At 36.6% G+C, this 6,372-nt stretch overlaps 1 long non-coding RNA gene across 1 annotated transcript; it reads right to left on the reverse strand.

Moving 5' to 3' along the window:
• Nucleotides 1-112: 112 nt before the first annotated feature.
• On the reverse strand, nt 113-1,646 carry LOC134821333 (uncharacterized). The gene is made up of 3 exons (XR_010161005.1): nt 1,560-1,646; nt 1,129-1,224; nt 113-872 (listed from the first exon to the last, which is right to left on the reverse strand). It is a non-coding gene; the product is annotated as an uncharacterized LOC134821333 (long non-coding RNA).
• Nucleotides 1,647-6,372: the final 4,726 nt, after the last annotated feature.

Consider the following 6,372-nt stretch of genomic DNA (forward strand, 5'->3'; position numbering starts at 1 on the left):
TAGTTAATTAATAACTTGAGATAGGAGAAGATTAAAATTAGACTTTATTAAGATCTTCTGGTTTTTGTCATTTTAAATGGAAATCACCGGATTTGCGGTTAGTTTCTAATATTTGCTAGACTATATCATCAAGGGTTTATGCTGTAAAATTGAGCTGGATTCTACGTACATCTTACGATTGTATTAAGTGTTTTAGTTTACATTTAATGAATTTATGAAACAAAGTGTTTTACTATGTTGAATGAAAATGCATTCTTTTGTTACATTTTTGAATTTAAATTGATTTTACATTTTATTTTGCTTTGTATGCTGCTCCCTGTGTCGAGATCTCAGAGCAGGTTACCTCGATAACTTTTCTGGGGACTTTTGGGTATTGGGTTTCTGCTGTCATACTTTTCCACTCAGAAAACTCAAACATACATTTTCTTATTTAGATATCTAAGTTAGATTGCAGTATCATCTGAGCTATTTGTCATAGCCCATCAACTGTAAGATTAAATTAAATCAGTTTTCTTTAGTAATATAACCATTAACCAACTCTCCCCATTACAGCATTACGACATTATTTTACCCCCTTTTGTCGGTTATGCTGATACTACCCTGGTTATATGAAGTGTTTAGTTATCCTTTTGTAGAGATGCTATGGTCATTTAGCATATCTGATTCTACAATTATACCTGTATTCATACACTCGGGTTCATTAAAATCGAAAATAAATTCCGTTCCTGAGGTGCAGGTCACCTCGCTGCTCCCTTTATTGAGAGCTCTGGATTCAATACAATTCACTTTCACCACGGTTCCTGGGACTACTGGGAACTGTGTTGTTGTTCTGATCGCAGTTCTCCACTCAGCATTCAGTCCCGTACAGCTCACTGTCGATATGTCATATTAAATCACGTTAAACTGATTAATAAGGGTTATTTTGACGGTTTCTTATGTTCTCTTCCGCAGTTCCGCGATTTAATTTTTCTGTCCCAACCCGAACCCTTTCAAGCAACCTCAAATATAACTACACTATCGTTTGCTCGGGGGTCCAAGTCTCAAATACTGTATACAATTTACCATTCTGTAGCGCAGTTAAATTGAATTTAAAACATAACAATAATATAAGATTTAAAGTTATCTTACCACAGGCAGTTTTGTTAGTGTTTGGTTTCCATCCAGCGTCACATGTCTCACAGCTTGTCATAGCATCATTTCGATATGTTCCTTCCCGACACGGCTCTGGAATTATAACGTTATATATTATTACAACTGGTAAATCGTTGTGGAAGATAAGGAAATCGTTATTATATAAGACGTACACTTCAGATGTGTTACAATCAAATTAGATTTAAAACAATAGGTGAATAACTAAATATCCACACAACCACGGTTTTTTGATAGAATTATTACCACCCAGACTCTTACGGTTCTTGTCTTTTCGTACCACAAATTTGCCTTCTTGATTCTAAGCCCTATCTGGCGCCTTATTCTTATCCTGTCTTAACCCTTATCCTATCTTTGCCCATCTATGTAGATATAATCATCTCAGCTCGAATCTTGTTAACAATTCTTACCACATTTTGTTCTCCCTGAGTTTCGTTCCTGGCCAAGTTCACAAACTGTACACAAGGCTGCTCCTTCTGAACTGATCGTGTTATCAGGACATTCTTTACATGTGTTCATCTCAATGTTCTTGTAGCTTCCAGCTGGACATGGCTCTGAAGAATTAGGAAATCTTTAAGCAACGATTCGTTTGAACTACCTTATTAATATTAAGAAGTTATTGTGAGTACCAATATCCTCGGTTCTCATTCTATAGCACAGTTAATTAAATTTAAAACACAACAATATTTTTAAACATAAGCTTTAAAGTTATCTTACCACAGGCTGTTTTGTCAGAGTTTGGTGTCAATCCAGCTTCACATGTCTTACAGCTTGGCATAGCATCATTCCGATATTTTCCTTCTCCACACGGCTCTGGAATTAATAACGTTAAAACTGGCAAATCGCAATGGGAGATAAGAAAATCGTTATTATATAACTATTTAAGTACAGTTCAGATGTGTTACAATAACATTAGATTTTTAACAATATGTGAAAAATTAAATATCCACACAACCACGGTTTTTTTGATAGAATTATTACCACCCAAACTTTTACGGTTCTAGCCTTTTCGTACCACAAATTTGCCTTCTTGATTCTAAGCCCTATCTGGCGCCTTATGCTTATCCTGTCTTAACCCTTATCCTATCTTTGCTCATTTATGCAGATAAAATCATCTCAGCTCGATTCTTGTTAACAATTCTTACCACATTTTGTTCTTTCTGAATTTCGTTCCTGGCCAAGTTCACAAGCTGTACACAAGGCTGCTCCTTCTGAACTGATAGTGTTATCAGGACATTCTTTACATGTGTTAATCTCAATGTTCTTGTAGCTTCCAGCTGGACATGGCTCTGAAGAATTAGGAAATCTTTAAGCAACGATTCGTTTGAACTACCTTATTAATATTAAGAATTTATTGTTAATACCAATATCCTCGGTTTTCATTCTATAGCACAGTTAATTAAATTTAAAACACAACAATATTATTAAACATAAGCTTTATTCTTTAAATTTATCTTACCACAGGCTGTTTTGTCTGAGTTTGGTGTCAATCCAGCTTCACATGTCTCACAGCTTGTCATAGCATCATTCCGATATGTTCCTTCTCCACACGGCTCTGGAATTAATAACGTTACAACTGGCAAATCGTAATGGAAGATAAGAAAATCGTTATCATATAAGTATTTAAATACAGTTTAGATGTGTTACATTGTTACAATAACATTAGATTTATAACAATAGGTGAATAATTAAATATCCACACAACCACGGCATACCACAAATTTGCCTTCTTGATTCCAAGTCCTATCTGGCGCCTTATCCTTATCCCGTCTTAACCCTTATCCTATCTTTGTCCATCTATGCAGATATAATCATCTCAGCTCGATTCTTGTTAACAATTCTTACCACATTTTGTTCTCCCTGAGTTTCGTTCCTGGCCAAGTTCACAAACTGTACACAAGGCTGCTCCTTCTGAACTGATCGTGTTATCAGGACATTCTTTACATGTGTTCATCTCAATGTTCTTGTAGCTTCCAGCTGGACATGGCTCTGAAGAATTGGGAAATCTTTAAGCAGCAATTCGTTTGAACTACCTTTTTAATATTAAGGGGGGGGGGGGGGGGGTTCATGTGAGACATGTGACGCTGGATTGACACCAAACTCTGACAAAACAGCCTGTGGTAAGATAACTTTAAAGCTTATATTTAATACTATTGTTGTGTTTTAAATTTGAATTAAATGTGCTATAGAATGAAAATCGAAGATATTGTTACTCACGATAACTTCTTAAGGGGGGGGGGGGGGGGGGTTCACCCTGATTTCTTGTGAAACTTGGTTTCGAAATAGCAGTTGACCAACAAACTAGGACCAGAGACCGAACTTTTGAGGGGGTCCCGGACCCCAACCGCCAAACGGTGCCCGCGGGGCAGCCACGCCCATATTTGGTCCAAATTCTTGGAAAAATGCCTGGCAAATTTTGGAATTTGGCCGCCAAATTTTTTTAAAGGCCTAACTCAAATTCCAATACAAAACTTAAGGTCGAAATGCGATTCTACGTCGATTCTGAAAATTTCATGTAAAAATATTGAAACCCTATTGAGTTCTATTGTTTTGAGCGAAATCAGTTTTGCAAATATCGCGAACTGAGATATGGGCGATTTTGTTCATTTTTTGCGATTATTTGAACACAGAATCCACAGTTAGTTAGATACTGAGCTGATAATCATAGAGAATGTGTAGTATAGGCTTACCTTTCATATAAAGTTGGTTTCATTCAAAAATATTGATATTTGACCAATTTATGGGCCAAAGTCGATCAAATTTGGTGCGTATGCCCAAATATGGTCATATTGTTTTTGGCTCATAACTCAGTCATTTTTTGTCCAATCTTGATGAAAATTCATATACGAGTTCACGGGACCACTAGCTACAAGTAGAGCACATAAAATCTGGTTTTTGGGCATGTTCAGGTTATTTAGCTAAATTGGGCCTAATTTGGACCAAATATGGGCGTGGCTGCCCCGCGGGCACCGTTTGGCGGTTGGGGTTTGGGACCCCCTCAAAAGTTCGGTCACTGGTCTTAGTTTGTTGGTCAACTATCTCGAAACCAAGTTTCACAAAAAAATCAGGGTGAACCCCCCCCCCCCCCCCCCCCCCCCCCCCCTTAAGAAGTTATCGTGAGTAACAATATCTTCGATTTTCATTCTATAGCACATTTAATTCAAATTTAAAACACAACAATAGTATTAAATATAAGCTTTAAAGTTATCTTACCACAGGCTGTTTTGTCAGAGTTCGGTGTCAATCCAGCGTCACATGTCTCACAGGTTGTCATAGCATCATTCCGATATAATTTTTCTCCACACGGCTCTACAATTTTAACGTTAGAAATGGCAAATTTTTGTGGAAGATAAGAAATCGTTACTATATAAGTATATTAATATCAAGAAGTTATTGTGAGTACCAATATCTTCGGTTATCATTCTATAGCACAGTTAATTCAAATTTAAAACATAACAATAACATTTAATTTAATGAGCTTCAAAGTTATCTTACCACAGGCTGTTTTATCAGAGTTTGGAGTCAATCCAGCGTCACATGTCTCACAGCTTGTCATAGCATCATTTCGATATGTTCCTTCTCCACACGGCTCTGGAATTATAACTTTATAACAGGCAAATCGTAGCGGAAGATAAGAAAATCGTTATTATATTATTTAAAGTACAGTTCAGATGTTTTACAATAACATTAATTAATCAATGTGTGACAAATTAAATATCCACATATTCCTCGGTTTTTCGAGGAAATTATTGCCACCCAGACTCTTACGCCCTTATGGTTCTTGTCTTTTCGTACCACACATTTGCCTTCTTGATTCTTAGCCCTATCTGGCGCCTTATTTTTATCCCGTCTTAACCCTTAACGTATCTTTGCCCATCTATATATAAATATATTCATCTCAGCTCGGTTCTTGTTAACAATTCTTACCACATTTTGTTCTCCCTGAGTTTCGTTCCTGGCCAAGTTCACAAGTTGTACACAAGGCTGTTCCTTTTGAACTGATCGTGTTATCAGGACATTCTTTACACGTGTTCATTTCAATGTTCTTGTAGCTTCCAGCTGGACATGGCTCTGAAGAATTAGGAAATCTTTAAGCAGCAATTCGTTTGAACTACCTTATTTAGAAGTTATTGTGAGTACCAATATCCTCAGTTTTCATTCTATAGCACAGTTAATTTGAATTTAAAACATAACAATAATATTAAATATAAGCTTTGAAGTTATCTTACCGCAGGCTATTTTGTCTGAGTTTGGTGTCAATCCAGCGTCACATGTCTCACAGCTTGTCATAGCATCATTCCGATATGTTCCTTCCCCACACAGCTCTGGAATTATAACGTTATATATTATTACAACTGGTAAATCGTTGTGGAAGATAAGGAAATCGTTATTATACAAGTACACTTCAGATGTGTTACAATTACATAAGATTTAAAACAATAGGTGAAAAATTAAATATCCACACAACCACGGTTTTTAGATAGAATTATTACCACAAAGACTCTTAGTCTTACGGTTCTTGTCTTTCCGTACCACAAATTTGCTTTCTTGATTCTAAGTCCTATCTGGCGCCTTATCCTAATACCGTCTTAACTCTTAGCCTATCCTTGCCCATCTATATAATATACATATAATCATCTCAGCTCGGTTCTTGTTAACAATTCTTACCACATTTTGTTCTCCCTGAGTTTCGTTCCTGGCCAAGTTCACAAGCTGTACACAAGGCTGCTCCTTCTGAACTGATCGTGTTATCAAGACATTCTTCACATGTGTTCATCTCAATGTTCTTGTAGCTTCCAGCTGGACATGGCTCTGAAGAATTGGCAAAACTTTAAGCAGCCATTCGTTTGAACTACCTTATTAATATTAAGAAGTTATCGTGAGTAACAATATCCTCGATTTTCATTCTATAGCACAGTTAATTTAAATTTAAAACACAACAAAATATTAAATATAAGCTTTAAAGTTATCTTACCACAGGCTATTTTGTCTGAGTTTGGTGTCAATCCAGCGTCACATGTCTCACAGCTTGTCATAGCATCATTCCGATATGTTCCTTCTCCACACGGCTCTGGAATTATAACTTTATAACACACATAACCCCGGCATGCGCAGGGATTATATTTCAATTTTCCCGCGACGCGCGGGAAAAATTTATAATAATTTCGAGTGCGAAGCACGAGGGATTATTATGAAAATAACCCCGACGTGCTTTAGCACGAG

Source organism: Bolinopsis microptera, chromosome 9 (assembly GCF_026151205.1).
Source record: "Bolinopsis microptera isolate Bmic1 chromosome 9, MBARI_Bmic_1.0, whole genome shotgun sequence".
In the NCBI taxonomy this organism is placed as follows: domain Eukaryota; kingdom Metazoa; phylum Ctenophora; class Tentaculata; order Lobata; family Bolinopsidae; genus Bolinopsis; species Bolinopsis microptera.